Here is a 16,936-nt window from a genome sequence, read left to right as displayed (position 1 = left end):
TGCAGCATGAGCAGAATAAGGACAACATTTTGTCTTAAAAGGCAGCTATCAGGTCCCATAATTCCTTAATGTGTGTATATTTTTCCTCTTAATGTTAGTTGTGTGGCTGGTGTGCTAAGAAATACACCTTTTTAATTTATGTATTCAAGTATTTATTCAGTCTCCTCTTTGCAGCAAGTATAGCAATAAGGACATGAGACAGCAAATAAGACATGATCCCTCTTCTTAAAGAACCTATGGTTTAGTTGGGTGACAATGTCACATCAAAATGAGGGTAGGTTTTGAAAGCAAAATGTTGCCAGAGACTTGGTTCTAATGACATCTTTTCATTTGTTTCATTCTACAGCTCTTACATTGGCAAGGATCCAGGGGACCGTGTGGGAGAAGATATTGGGGTTGTATATGGGCCACAGGTCATGACTATTGTAATTATCAACTGATCCAGTCTCAGAAATAGACTCATAGCCCTGTCATCCCCCAGTCTCATGACACCATGTCTTAAGATTTTGTGTCTGTGTGTGTGTCTGTGTGTGTGTGTGTGTGTTAGCCACTCAGTCATGTCTGACTCTTTGCAACCCCATAGTCTGTCCAGAGATTAGCTCTCATTAACTCTTATGTTGAACTGTGACAGTCTCCTAATTCATTGCCTTGTTTATACTCAAAAGTATCTTTCATTCTCCCTAGATCCATTCTCTAGCTTCCCTGTAATGCTCTTTATAAAACATGAATCTGGTAGTCCCATTCCCCCTCTTAAATGCCTCAGTTTCCTGTGTCCACCATGATAAGGCTTGTCAGGAGTGCCATGTGATCTGATTCCTTCAGACTCCAGCAGCTTCCCATGACTCCTGCACCTATACCTTTCCATGGATTCCACCAGAGTGACTCCTCTGGGATGCTGCATCCATCTTCTGCTTCACACTTCAGTGCCTCATCCCTTTGCACATGGTATCACTGGGCCTAGGCCTTCCCCTTCCTAACTCCACCCCTGTTCTGTAGATCTAGCTCCACTTTTCTCCATCTCTGTCTCCACCTCGCAAGCACCATCATCTGCTCCCTGGACAAGTATTGTCCTTTAGTTGCTAAGTGGTACCTGACTCTTTGTGACCCCATAGACTGTAGCCCTCCAGGCTCTGTCCATGGGATTCTCCAGGCAAGCTTACTGGAGTGGCTTGCCATTTCCTTTTCCAGAGGATCTTCCCAACCCAGGGATCGAACCCGTGCCTTCTACCTTACAGACAGGTTCTTTACCACTGAGCCACTGGGGACGCCCCCTGGACAAGTATAGTAGCTTCCTAAGTAGTCTCCACTCCATGTCTATTCTTGCCTTCCCCCAGTCCATTCTTGACCTCCAGGATGGAGGTGGCCATCCCTCATCCCCTGTCTGCCCCCTTCCTGTCACCCTTAGGATAAAGAGCAGAATCTTTATCAGAGCCTGTATTTGTTCTTCAGTTTCTCAGTCTTGTCTGACTCTTTGCAACCCCATGGACTGCAGCACACCAGGCCTCCCTGTCCTTCACCATCTCCTGGAGCTTGCTCAAACTCATGTCCATTGACTCTTGGATGCCATCCAACCATCATCCTCTGTCATCCCCTTCTCCTCTTGCCTTCAATCTTTCCCAGCATCAGGGGCTTTTCCAGTGAGTCAGCTCTTCTCATCAGGTATTGGAGCTTCAGCATTAGTCCTTCCAATGAATATTCAGGACTGATTTCCTTTAGGATTGACTGGTTTGATCTCCTTGCAGTCCAAGAGACTCTCAAGAGTCTTCTCCAACACTGCAGTTCAAAAATATCAGTCCTTCGGCACTCAGCCTTCTTTATGGTCCAGCTGTCACATCCATACATGACTACTGGAAAAGCCATAGCTTTGACTAGATGGACCTTTGTTGGCAAAGTAATGTCTCTGCTTTTTAATATGCTGTCTAGGTTGGTCATAACTTTTCTTCCAAGGAGTAAGCGTCTTTTAATTTCATGGCTGCAATCACCATCTGCAATGATTTTGGAGCCCAAGAAAATAAAGTCTGTCACTGTTTCCACTGTTTCCCCATCTATTTGCCATGAAGTGATGTGACCAGATGCCATGATCTTTGTTGTTTGAATATTGAGTTTTAAGCCAACATAAATCTGTATAGGGGGCTCTACCAGGCCCCACTTGTCTTTCCAGCTTCGTGACCCACTTAGCAGCTTGCTCCAACTGCAGCGCCCTTCTTTCATGCCCTTGAAAGTCCTGTTTCCTTCTGCTATAGGTTTTGCTGATGCTAGGCTCTCTCGGTCTCTTTTTTTGGCTGCACTCCATGGCTCATGGGATCTTAATTCCCCAACCAGGGATTGAACCCGGGCCATAGCAGTAAAGCACTGAGTCCTAACCCAACTCTCCATGCTAGTCTCTCTTGCCTCCTATTTGTTCCACAGATCTCAGCTTAAGGATTACTCTCAGAAGGAGGTCTTCCCTCATTCTGGTCTAGGTCAAGTCTCTTTATTCTGAGCTTTCATAGACTGTTCCTTTTCTACCTCAGTTTGCAGGGGGTTGTAAGGAATATCTGCCTGTGCCCCAAGTGGAAGTTCCAGGAAGGATGGATGGTCTCTGCTGTTGCTCATTATTGAACACCCAGCTCAGTACAGTAGCAGCACAAAGAGGCACTCACAGACTTGTAACCAATTAGTCCAAGACTCTGGCTTCATTTGGAAAGTCCTTGTATCACTATCGTCTCTCGGTCCCCTAGCAGCCTTTGTATGTGTTTAGAGCCCACATCTTTGCTCTGTATTATTTTACTTGTCAGTCCCCGGAGGACCTCAGAGTCTAGAAAGAAAAGCAATAGCTTAATTAGCCCTACATCTACTACACTGACACATGGATAGTGAACAATACATTCATCAATAAGTTCTTCTTAATTGAGGTAATATTCATATAACATGGGCTTCCCTGGTGGCTTAGATGATAAAGAATCTGCCTGCAATGCAGGAGACCTGGGTCCAATCCCTGGGTAGGGAAGATCCCCTGGAGAAGGAAATGGCAACCCACTCCAGTATTCTTGCCTGGAGAACTCCATGAACAGAGGAGCCTGGTGGGCTACAGTCCATGGCATTGCAAAGAGCTGGATGTGACTGATCAACTAACACTTTCACTTTTCTTTCACACAACACAGAATGCACCATTTTAACCATTTTTAACTGTATAATGCAGGGATATTTATTACATTCACAGCACTGTGCGGGCATCATCACTCCCCCAGAACATTTTTATCACCTCCAAAAGAAACCTTATACTCATTTAGTAGTCACTTCCTACTCTCCCCTGTCCCCCAGCCCTGGAAACCAAGAATCTGCTTTCTGTAGAGTCTCCTATCTTGGAAAGTTCAAATAAATAGAATGACACAGTATATGGCCTCTTGTGTTTGGCCTCTTTAACTTAGCATATGTTTTCAAGGTTTATCCATGTGATAACATGTATCAGCACTTCATCATTATGGTTAAATAATATCCCATTGTGTGGATATATTGCATTTTCTTTATCCATTCATCTGTTGATAGACATTTGAATTGCTTCTACCTTTTGACTGTTCTGAATAGTGTTACTACAAACTTTCATGTACTAGTTTCTGTTTGAATACCTGCTTTCAGTTCTTTTGGCTATTTGCTTAGGGATGTAATTGCTGGATGAAGTATCTATGATATGATATGATAACTGTATGTTCAGCTGATTGAAGAGCAACCAAAGTGTTTTCCACAGAGGTTGTACCATTTTACATTCCCACTAGCAATGTATGAGGGCTCCAATTATTTTTCCACACCCTCATTTTCTGTTTTGGTTGTTGCATTTTTATTATTTTCTGTTATTTACAATTTTTTAACTATTATCATAGCCATCCTGGTTGGTGTGAAGTGGTATCTTCTTGTGACTTTGATTTTCATTTCCCTAATGGCTAATGATAACATCTTTTCCTGTTCTTCTCGGTCAGTTATATATCTTCTTTGGAGAAACATGTATTCAATTCCTTTGCCTACTTTTTGATTGGGTTGTTTGTCTTTTTGTTGTTGAGTTGTAAGAGTTCTTTATTTATTCAGGATACTAGACCCTTATCAGATATATGATTTGCAAGTATTTTCTCTTGTTCTTCAACTGTCTTTTTACTTTCTTGAGGTGCCTTTGAAGTACAAAGTTTTAAGGTTTGACAAGTTTTAGTTTGTCTCTTTCTTGGTTTTGTTTCTTGTGCTTTTCATATCATTTCTAAAAACCACTGCCAAGTTCAAAGTCATAAGAAATTTAGCCCTATATTATTTTTCCATACAGTTCTTTTGCATTCTGAAATTCTATAATTCCAAATATTATTGACCACCTACTAGATGCAAAGAACCCTTGGAATTTCAGGGGAAACTAGATATTACAGGCCCAAATATCAGAATGGACTTTACTTAAAGACATTATTTCAGTGTTAGGATTGGGTCCTAAAATTTAAGCTTTGGAAGTGCCAAGATGGAATTCAGTTGTAAGCAGACTAACTTATTTAGAATAAAAGTCTTTAAATACATATTCAAAAGAAACTTAAATGACCTCTAATTAAAATACTTAAAGTGAAATTGCAAATGCATAAAGGCTGTTAATATGCTTTTAGAAAAGCTGTGGGGAAAATATGACGAATGCCAAGCAGTACCTGGATTAAAGAACATGCCATTGTTTGTGCAGGGGAAACTGTTAACAAGTGCTACCTACAGTTGTGAATGGAGCACAGGGAAAGCCATGCTAGATAAGAGGAAAGGGAAAACTTAATTTTAGTTGAATCCAAAGGAATATAAGCTGAAGACTTGCCCTATACATAGTAAATGCTCAGTAAAGAATTTGTTGGATGTGAAATGAAGCTTCTAGAACAAATGAATACCCTGCCCAGAGTAAGTACCCAATAATATGTTTGTGGAATACAAAATCAAACTCCAGGGGGGGTGGGGGTGGGGGAAGTGAATTTGATGTGACCTATATGATTGTTACTTCATTAAGAAATGGAATTTCAACATAGATTATTGATAAGGAAGAAGTAACGACATTTCAGAGAGGAGCATTTCTGAAAAGAAACAAAAAGAAGAGGGAAGGAAACTTACAAGCCTACAGGCGCAGTATAGGGGCAAAAAGTATTCAGTAAAAAATGGTTTTTCACATCACAGAGATATAGCAATGTACTATAGGTAAAGGAAAACCCAGCAATTACGTGCCAATAGTATAGTATTAAGGGCTTCCATGGTGGTTCAGACAGTAAAGAATCTGCCTACAATGCAGGAGACACAGGTTCGATCCCTGGGTCGGGAAGAAGATCCCCAGGAGAAGGGAATGGCTACCCACTCCAGTATTCTTGCCTAGAGAATTCCACGGACAAAGGAGACTGGCAGGCTGAAGTCCATGGGACACAATTGAATGACACCCACACAAACTTATTTAAATAAGTCAGCTTAGAGTAAACATACCTTTTCTCTCTTGTCCTCTTCTTCCCTCCTCTCTGTAAAGCTTTTCTATCTCCCTTTTGTATTCTAAAGAATCTTTTAACAATAGTAAGAAAGTCAAGAAGACAAAGATTGTAAGCAAGGATACCGATGGACTTTGGAGTGGTATTGTTCATTACTAATAGAGCTGACGGTAGTTCTTACACACTTCGTTTTTCTATTTGTTTAATTAAGGCAGAGAGGTCAAACAGAAGCCCTTAAAAATGTTCTCTATCATGATTGTCACGGTGGGTTCAATACTATAGAGGTTTGTCAAAACTCACTGAGTTTTACACTTAAGTGTAAGTTACATCTTCATAAAGCTGACAAGAAGGAAATGTAAATGTCAGCCATAAGTAGGTTAATTGTAGTTCAGGGATAAGTGGGCTACTGACTTCAAGCTGGAGAGAGAGATTTACCAAGCTTGGAGGTCCTGCAAGATAGCTTTCACTGTGAAAAACGAGGGGAGAGAGAGATCTATTAACAAGGATGTTGTGGAATGTAAGTAGATTGTGCAGTCTCATCCTGGAAACAAAGTCCTATGTTTTAGAGCAAAAATGAGCTTAATAGCAACAACCAGAATGCAAGGGATTTTGAAAATTATGAACGTGGGATCAAGGTGGTTTATGACAGAAATTATTCTTAGCTTTTAATGACAATAGGATGGCTGCTATCAAAACATTAAAACCCCAGAAACTAACAAGTGCTGGTAAAGATGTGGAGAAGTTGGAAAACTTGTATACTGCTGGTGGGAATGTAAAATGGTGTCCAAAGAAAAGCAAACTCTTATGGAAAACGGTATTGTGGTTCCTAAAAAAATATTTGTCAATAGAATCACCATATGATCCAGCAATTTCACTGCTAGGTATATATCCACAAGAATTGAAAGCAGGAACTAAAACAGATATTTGCAGACTCATGTTCATAGAATTGTTTGGAAGCCTAAGAGCAGAAGCAACCTGAGTATCCATCTGTGGATGAACAAATAAACAGCATGTGGTATGCACATATGATGGACTATTATCCAGCTTTGAAAGAGAAGGTAATCCTGTTGAATACTTCAACGTGGATGATTCTTGAGATAAGCCATGATAAGTGAAATATGCTCTTCACAAAAAGACAGATACTGTGTGTGTGATTCCACCTAAGAAGAGTAGTCCAGTTCTTAAGGACCAAAAGCAGAAGGGTGGTGGCCGGGCCCAGGGGTCAGGGGTGCGGTGGGGTGGCAGTGGGCAAGGGGAGAACCGAAGCTGTAGGCAAAAAGTTGGGAGAGACTTCCATGTTCTCAAAGTAGGGAGGATTCAAGCAGATGCTCGCATGGAATTGTAGCCTCGATGTTTCACTGTCTCCTGTGTTCCTCCAACAGCAAAACGAGGGTCTGCATAATCTGAAGCCCCCCTGACAGTTGGAGATGATGTTCAGTGTGGCATTTAGGAGAGAAGGAACAAAATAATGGCAACAGGAGGAAAGAGACGACAGAGAAAATGACTGAGAAGGGAATCAAATTTGCAAAAGTAAAATTAGAAACCATTTCCTGAGTGGGAGAAGGAAATGAGAATTCAGAATTTGTAAAAAGAGAAGGGTGACAAAACAGCTGAGCAAGAAAGGAAGACATTCTAGAGAAAAGTGCTGGGGCCTAGGGGCTCCGGCTAAGCAACTGAGCTGTTGGCTGGTTGATTTTTGGTTCAAAGATCAAAAAACACCCTTTTTTCTATAGGTTGCAAATATTTATTGCCTGAGTGGTAGTTGTGATGAAACACCTTGAAAATTACAATATTTGTATGCAGATATTTTGTAAGTAGAAGTCTTCTGATAGAAATAAAAAAGCAGAAAGTCACTATTCGGTCATGTATTCAGGGATACTTTTTAATAAAAAATTCTTACTTATTTTGTGTCAAGAAGAACACCAGGGAATTACATTATTTTGAAAGGAAGCTACAATTCATACCCATCCCCGCCAAGTGGGCAATAACTAATTGTATATGAATAAACTTTCATATCTTGTTGTTTGAGTAAGTACTTAAGCCTTTCTTAAAATGATTATTCAGGGGAAATTATTCAGTTGGGATTATCCTTACTTTTTGTAACATTTTTCTTTCCTGGTATGTGGCTTTTAGCCAGTCCTCTGATTCTTAGAATGCTCCAAAAAAAGATGAATTAAGGAAAAGGAAAGAAATTCAAATAAGTCAATGGGGCTGCTTGGCAGTAGTGAACATGAAACATGTGATTATAAAGAGGATGAAATGAACTAAAATCACGGCGACTGCTTTTTCCCAATAGTACTTGCTATTTCTATACTCCATTTCCATGGAAGAAGGAAAACTGAAATAGTACAATAAAAATAGCTAATATTCATCAAACTAAGCATATGATGTCCCAGGGCCAGTTCTAAGTGCTTTTATATATTAACTCATAATCTTCACAACAACCCTGTAAGGAAGGTACCCTGTTAGAGTCCACTGTTCAATTTTCAGGAATCTTGTGAGCCTGTTAACAGCTCAAAATCAGCTGAATTATTTCTACCTTAGAAGTTGACATGTATTACAAATCAGAGCTTTAGAGGGGAGGGTGAGTATTTAAACATTTTCTAGAATGCCATTACCATTGTCTCTCTTTCACAGCTAGGAAACCTGGGTCCAAAAAAGTTAGGTAAATTTTCTGGTGATGCAACTAGTAGTTGGTAGAGTTAAAAATGCATGCCAGGTAGCACCGCTTGGGAGCCCAGGCTTTTAACCATCATACCAAAGTGCTTATGATGGGACTAAAATGTACCAGCTAGATTTACAAAACCTAGGACTCGAATTAGGGATCTTCTATGATCCTCTGTTTAACCATCTGAGTCTCAAGACATTTTCTAATAGAGATGTTACAATCTAAGAATGTTTCACATTTATCTTGGCTATATCCTAAAGGAAGTAGATTATGTGAAAATGCAAAATGTCCGTTGATTAGCCCTTTCCTTTCTTCCTTCCTCCTTCCTTCCCTTCTTTCCTCCTTCCAAAGTTTGTGTCTTTGCAGTTGGGGTGGATTGTTTGCTGACCTCTCAGGACTTCTGGCAGCACTTGAGGAAGAGCACAGCGAATTTTCCCACTACTGGTTCTGCACTGCTTTCCTCATTATCATAGAAAGCAGAGCAGCTGTGCTGACAGTGGGTATCATCAGCAGCATTAATAAATATTTATTGAGCATGCCCTTTGTGCTGAGCTCTGAGGATACAGAGAGGTAGAAGATATGGTCCTTGAGCTTGTCCAACAAGTGGCTCAAGTCACAGGTAGAAATTATTAAAAATAAAGAAGAGAGTAGCCACAATAGGTGGGTCACGTGGAGAAGCCTTTTGGCTAGAGGGTGGGGGGAAGGCAGGTGAGAGGGAGGCGGTGGGGGGCGGGTACTGAATGGGCTAGCACGTGGTCTAAAGGAGGCATTAAAGGGAACGTGGGTATTACAAGCAGGGAGAGTGGTTTGAAGGAAGGCACTGGGAAAATTACATGTGTGTGTGGAAGAATAAGTGGTAGCTTTTGGCCTAAGGGACAGTTCTATAATAGAAGATGAGGCTGGAAAGGATGGATTTCTGTTTAAGGAAGGGCCTTTGAGGTTGACAGAGGAGCCCAGCCTTCACTTTTTGAACCAAGGTTCTTGAGATGGCTAAAGTGTTGCCATGAATAAGATTAAAGTTAGCCAGGTGTGAAGGAGGGACTGGTGGAGAGAATTACTAGAAACAGATAATAGTAAAACAAAAATCTGTTACGAAAGGTTTTCCAACAAGGAAGATTTTTATGGAATAATTAGAATTGTAAGCAAGATACAATTAGAATTACAGATGATGATTTGTTGCTGTTCAGTCACTAAGTCATGTCCGATTCTTTGTGACCCCATGGACTACAGCATGCCAGACTCCTCTGTCCTCTGCTATCTCCAGGAGTTTACTCAAATTCATGTCCATTGAATCAATGATGCTATCTAACCATCTCATCCTCTGCCAACCTCCTTCTTTTGCCCTCAATCTTTCCCAGCATCAGGGTCTTTTCCAATGAGTCAGCTCTTCACATCAGGTGGCCAAAGTATTGGAGCTTCAGCATCAGTCCTTCCAATGAATATTCAGGGTTGATATCCTTTAGGATTGATTATTTTGATCGCCTTGCAGTTCAAGGGACTCTCAAGAGTCTTCTCCAGCACCACAATTTGAAAACATCAATTCTTCGGTGCTCAGCCTTCTTTATAATCCAATTCTCATATCCCTAGATGACTACAATCATAGCTTTGACTATATGGACCTTTGCCAGAAAAGTGATGTCTCTGCTTTTTAATACGCTGTCTAGGTTTGTCATAGCTTTCCTTCAATAAGAAAGACTAGGAAGAATGATAACTAAATTCTAAGAAATTGGATCTAGCCAGTGGAATTAAGGCTGTTTTCTTTAATCAAATTTTTTTAATGTGGACATAGTTTAACATTACAGAAAAAATGCACTAAATTTTAAAAAATTGAAAGAAAAAGAGGTGCTGAGGTGGGTATTAATTTTAGATAAAATGAAGACTTATACTTTACACTTCTAGTAAGAGAAAGAAAAACAGAGCCTGTGGTTTCGGGGCAGCTGGGGATATGGGATTGAGGTTTGGGGAGCAGTCAGCACTTGACACTCTATTTTGTGAGCCATAGATGCTTCTGGCTGCTTGTGTAGCAGCAGCTGCATTTCCACCGTGACTCCAGCTGAGAACCATGGTTTCAGGTTTTACAAGAACACCCTGGTTTCTGAGCTCTGTTTATTCTGCCTCATCCCTTGGCTCACCCAGTTTACGTACGGGAAAGGGTGACTTCTTACCATTGCTACTCTCAGTCCCTCATTTGACTTCTCAGCTCTTCTGTTACCTGTGTACCAATTTTCCTGAATTAAATTCCTCTGCTTTCCTAGTTGGACCCTGACTGATACAATTCACTTGTGTACCTAAGCATGTGTATGTTGGGTCATGATATATAATACATTTCATACTGAGAGTAGTTGTTAAAACAGTTGGAAAGCCACAGTCTAGGAAAATAAATTTGAAAGCATGCCGTGGATAGTGCTGGGCTTATTTCTTCTGTTGGGTTTTGATGGCTATTACTGACCTGAAGAACATGAACTTGGGGACTTTTTTTTCTTTTAAAAAGAGAAACAGTCTTGTATAGTAGAAGGCATCCTGACTGGGAGTGAGGCGACCAAGAGTCTAATCTCTGTAGGTGTCCATGAGCAGGCCATTCAATCATTGGGTCTAGTATATTGTGCTGACTTTGTGCATGGAACCAGAGGTTCTGAGATTGGCGTGTATTTTTTAAACCAGGGACTACTGTAAGAGGTTTCAGTGTTAGCATGTCGACACCAAACGGTGGTATATAGTTTGTGACAGTTCATGTGACTAGTGATGTTAGCATGTGAAGGCTGTCTGAAGTCGCTTAGTCATATCTGACTCTTTGCAACCCCTGTGGACTATACAGTCCATGGAATGCTCCAGGCCAGAATACTGGAGTGGGTAGCCTTTCCCTTCTTCAGAGGATCTTCCCAACCCAGGGATTGAACCCAGGTCTCCCACATTGCAGATGGATTCATTACCAGCTGAGCCAGAAGGGAAGCCCAAGAATTCTGGAGTGGGTAGCCTATCCCTTTTCCAGTGAATCTTCCTGACCCAGGAATTGAACTGGGGTCTCCTGTATTGCAGGTGGATTCTTTGCCAACTGAGCTATCAGGGAAGCCCACTTTCAATATACTAACATTAAAAGAAATGAGAAACAGAAAGAGCAGAGAATACATCACCAAATTGGGTGTTTGACGAACATTCAGACTTATACAGTGCTGGGAAGTCCCATGTCACAGCACATCTGGAGTCCCCATTGGGAAAAGGTCCCAAGCAGCATGTCTGCTCTGTGGTTGAGACTTCGTTTGAAAGAATAGTCATTATTTATTAAATGATTAATGTTAATATTTAATTAATTAGTTAATATTAAATGATAATTACTAATGATTATCTAGACTATTAAATTATGTTTTCACTATCTACTTTCCTCAATTGATGAGTAATTATTATGTTAGCATTAGAAATAATAGCTCAGCATTCTTAAGCTGAGGAAAACAATCAACATTGATAGGGGCCATAGACCTGCAGAATATCAGGTAATGGTGGTTACAGTTATTAATGTCGGTAAATAAATCACAGCATAAAATGAAGTATCACTTAAAGACAAAAGTCCCCAATAGGTGGATATATTTTTCAAGCAGTTTGACAAAATATAGGTAGAGTGTGAAATGTCACTGTCTTTAAGAGTCAGACACATCCCCAAACCCTAAGTATTAAACAAACAAAAAAATGTTATATATTATGATGTTCCTTTTATCAGCAAATCCCTTATTTTCTCCCCTATTTATTTAAGGAAATAAAGAAGTGTATTTAAGGATAGTCTATTATCAAAAGGCCACTAATAGTCAGCAAAATAGTAAAATGCCAGCAGACATCACAATGTCCCTGATAAGATAAACAATTGAATATGCACAATCCCAGACCAAATGTGAGCATTGCCTTTATACCCAGCACTCACTGAAGTCATTGACTGTTCAGTTGACTTTATCTGAAGGGAAGATAAAAGCTTCCTGCCCAGCATTAAACCTTGCCCCATGTAGAATCCAGATGTTCACAACCCCTTCCCCAAACTTTTTATACTTGTTTTATATATTCATCACTTTCAAGCTGATAAAACCATTGAAAACTAAAATAAAACCATATTGTTATGGGATCTATTTTATCCCTACCTGTGGAGAGACCAACTTTTTTTCTTTCTCCCCCAAAGCAGATTATTTATCTCAAGTTCTTTAAAGAGTCATCTAAGGTAATTTTAGTGGTGATTTCTGTTTTTATATGTTCCTGGCTTATTTTCTACTCTTCTCTTGAATTTATATAGAACTTCAAGTATAGAAAAGTGACTGAAATAAGACAACAGCAGATTGTGCTTTTGTGTACTGAACTTGAAGTAAGAATCTGGTGGGTGACGTAATTCAAGTCAAGCAGGAAAACGGTTGCACACAAATAAAAAGGCAGTCAATGGTAACTGAAAGGATAAGTCCTGTAGCAGCTGAAGGTGGTCTAAGAGTAAAAGACCGTAATGAACTCTAATAAAACAGTATATGAGGTGGATACAGCATATTCTCCTACCACAGCTCTTGGTGGCGGGGCTAGGAGATGAGATACAGTGTCACCTTGGTACAGAAGCACATTATCACTCAGAGAAACACAGTACCCATCAAAGGGCACTGAGGGCAGAGGCCTGCCAAGTGAAAGTTAAAATCTTTGAACAATTTGTGACAATGACAAAATTTCAGATCCTGAATCTATGTTCTGATTCTTAATGTACAACTGTGCAATGTGTCAGATGTGTCAGAGCCTCAAAAACATGTTGAGGATGACATTTGTAAAATCCTGTCTTGTCTAGTCAATATTATAAGATGGAGTATTATTGAGATGATCCTTCAGGATGAAATTATCCTGCCTTTGAACTTTCTAGAGAAATTTTTTGAGTTCTATTAAGTTTTTTTTTTTTTTTTTTAAGGGTAGACATGTTTGGACATATGAAACGTGCACACCTATTTTATAAAAGTTATGAAAAAAGATTAATTTATCCAATAAGTATTCTAGATCATTGATACTGCTGGTACCTGTGTATCAGTAATCCTTACCCACTTTGGGAAAGATCCCTTTGAGGAGCTGATGAAATGTATGGACTCCTTCCACAGAAAATACACATTAACATGAACATGGAATTTTGAACACAGCTTCAAGGGATTCTCAAATGTTCTGAAGATCATTTAGATTCCACCTTTCCCCTACCCCATAATGGGTTAGAGACCTGTATTGATGACAAATTACTGGGCAATTTTTACATGAACAGTGCAGATCAGTCTGGGTCTGGAGTTTTACCAAGCTGGCTTAAAAATTCTGACTTCATTCTTTAGTCATCTCCAAGTTGTCTGATCACATTCCTCTTGCTGTTAAAAAAAGGGGTGGGGGGAAGAATAGATAGAGCATGATTTATGTATATGTATTCATAATACATGTATTCAGTATTAATGTCTCAAGTGCATTATAAAACACTAAACAGAAGCTATAACAGCATGAGATTGAGATAATAAAAAAAAATTTTTTAAGTGAAAGTCGCTCAGTCGTGTCCGACTCTTTGCGACCCCATGGACTTCACAGTCCATGGAATTCTCCAGGCCAGAATACTGGAGTGGGTAGCCTTTCCCTTCTCCAGGGGATCTTCCTAGCCCAGGGATCAAATCCAGGTCTCCCACTTTGCAGGTGGGTTCTTTACCAGCTGAACCATAAGGGAAGCCCAGCTTGCTAATCATGAGTCTACCATTGAATTGGTTGTAATATCTCAAGGCAAAATATATGCTTGGGTCAGAATTCATCATTATTGATGGTTTAAAAAAAAAGTGATGGCTAACCTATATTTAAATTTCAAGTAGTCTTGGATAACTGTGAACGCTTTAACCTATTTCTTACCAGATCTAACTGGATTGCGTTGTTCTCACTTCCCAGTGTGGCTGGCGAAGAACCCTCAGAGGTTAAACTGGCAGATTTGATCCTAACTTTCACCTGTCTTTGCATTATCAGATTTATCTCACTCTTCAATTTCTTTGAAGGGATCTTTTCTTTTAAAAAAATATTTATTTTTAGCTGTACTGTGTCTCTGTTGCTGCACAAGCTTTTCTCTAGTTACCACGGGTGGGGGTACTCTTCGTGGTGGTGCGCAGGCTTCTCACTGCGGTGGCTTCTCTCCTTACAAAGGAAGGGTTCTAGGGCTTGCTGGCGTCAGCAGTTGCAGCTCACGGACCCTGGAGTGCAAGCTCAGTAGTTGTGGCATGTGGACTTAGTTGTTCCGAGGTACGTGGAATCTTCCTGGACCAGGGATACAGGCATTGACAGGTGACTCCCAACCACTGGACCACCAGGGAAGACCTGAAGGAATCTTTTAAAGCCACTTGTTTTTCAAACTGATTGGTTAAAACCAGATAACATAATCTGTGCCTGCGTGCGTGCTAAGTTGCTTCAGTTGTGTCTGACTCTGTGACCCTATGGACTACAGCCTGCCAGGCTCCTTTGTACATGGGGATCCTCCAGGCAAGAAAACTGGAGTGCGTTGCCATGCCTTCCTCCAGGGGATCTTCCTAACCCAGGGATTGAACCCGGATCTCTTATGTATCCTGTATTGGCAGCTGAGTGCTTTGCCACTAGCGCCAGCCACCAACATAATCTGTGGAAACTATTAACTTCAGGCAATGTCAAGTTCTCAAAAGTGAAAGGACCAGAGGGAGCACCACTCTTACCCTCTGCCTTGTGGGCCCTGCTCTTCTGTTAAGTAGTCTTCAGATACATTATTTGACTGGTATGTGACTGGTTTACTTGGAACCGTGTTAAGTTGCCATGGTAAATGAGTATAATCTTTACAAAGCTCTTTTTTCTTTTTCTCTTTTGGTCTTTACATTTTTTTAATCATTAGAGGAAAAAGGAATAAAATTTCTAATGTTCTTCCCAGATTGCTCACTCCACTTTGGAGAAGACTATCTTAGGCAAATTACTTATTGCCTCTCAGTTTCTTTATCTGTAAAATGGGGATAATATCACATATCTCATAGGGTTAAATGGATTAAACGGCATACATAAAGGTCTCTGCACAGACACCAGCAAATGTTTTAAAGGAGAAATAAAAGGGAGCTGCTATTACGATGATTACTACTCTATTACACAACTGCCATGTATGTACTCATGTTATTCCTAGCCTAATTTTAAAACGAAACAAAACCTCCTCTCAATGCTGTTTATATGATAGCAAAAGCCATAGCTTCTCCTCACCTCCCACCTACTCCCACCACCCAAAGCAAAATAAACTCTAAAACACATCAGCCTTTTCAGCTTGGAAAAATAACATATTCTGAACACTTAATAATCTTGTTCACTAACTGAGACCTGCTAAATTCTCTATGTCAGATAATTTTAATATATATCTCTCATCCTTTCATTCAACAGAAAATGTTTAAACAACCTACGATGTCCTAGGCATCCGGCTAATTGTAGCAGTTTCAAAGATGAATGGAACTTGCTCTACACCCTCCAGGCACTAACCATCTACTGGAGGATACCAAACAAATAATTGCATCAAAGTGATAAGTGCTATCATGGTACAGACCGGTTGCTATGGGAGCAGAAGAGGACAAGCGGTTTCTTTTGCCTGGGGAGGGCAGAGAGGGCAAGGAGGGCCCTTGGAAGGTATCTGGGCTGTAGCTGAGCTTTGGAGGATGTGCTTGGGGAACCTGCATTTCATTGAGAGTGAACTAATATATCCAGTCTGGCCCCTTAGTTGCCAGGAGGTCAACCAGGCTTCCTGAGCTCACATATTTTCAGGAGGTCAAGAAAGCTAGTAGAGATCTGTCCTTGCACAGCTGTGGCTGACATGCTAAGAGGTCTGAAATTCATCACAGAATGGATTGGGAATAGACAGAGGCTTTTAAACTAGAGGATGGTATGATCACAAAGAGAAGTGGGGTGGTATTTTGGAGGACTGGCTGTGGAGAATCTAAATTTATTGACTGTTGATTAGAAAAAAGGAGAGAAGTGTTTATTTCCATAGTAAATCCACTTGCTAATTCTGAACTCTTCACTAAATTAAATGTCGTCTGATTCACTTTGTCAAAGTTTAGTTTCCATTACTGTAGATGAAGTCCTCATTCCCTAAATGGTCTTACTTGCTCCTGTTTGAAGCTAGACTACATTTCACCCAGCATGAATAGTTTGCTGGATGAAACTTGAAGCTTCCTGACTTTGTGCATATATATATAGAGAGAGAGGGTGTTGTAGCTAGATGTCAATTTTCAAACCCAGTGTCTACTCTATGCAGGATGTCAACCATGGCCGACTTACATAACAAGTGAAAGTAGCCATACAGACATGAAAAAAATGACATCTCTTCCTTGATGTCAAACTAGAAAGAGAAAAGCAAGTTCAGAGAAGACATTATGACTCATCAAAGTCCAAAAGGAAAAGCTTTGTGTGAACCTAGCATCCTGTACAGCCTCCTGGAGTCCTTCTAGCCACCAACCCTATTTGCTTTTATGTGATTTTCTGCAAAACAAAATAATCCCATCATTTTCCTCCTTAATATCAGTTGTTAAATTTTGCCTTCCTTTGGAGATGAAATTCACGCTATATGTTCTACAATCTTCTTTTCATGCTGAGTGAAAGGTGCTGCCTTTTCATTTCTCCTGAGTGTAGGCCTTATTTTATAAAATTCCTACTTGCTGCAGTGCAAGCTACAAACAAGACAATTCTTCAGAGTAAAGACTTGAAGGGAGAAGGTGGGGCTTTCTTAACAATGTGAAGGGAAAGGGAGATGCAATATCTATATTTAATCTCTGCTCCCAGTGACAGATTATATTTTTCCATCCCCATCATT

This window comes from Bos indicus x Bos taurus, chromosome 8 (assembly GCF_003369695.1).
Source record: "Bos indicus x Bos taurus breed Angus x Brahman F1 hybrid chromosome 8, Bos_hybrid_MaternalHap_v2.0, whole genome shotgun sequence".
Taxonomy (NCBI): domain Eukaryota; kingdom Metazoa; phylum Chordata; class Mammalia; order Artiodactyla; family Bovidae; genus Bos; species Bos indicus x Bos taurus.
The sequence above is the reverse complement of the archived record's forward strand: the minus strand, read 5'-3'. Positions refer to the sequence as shown.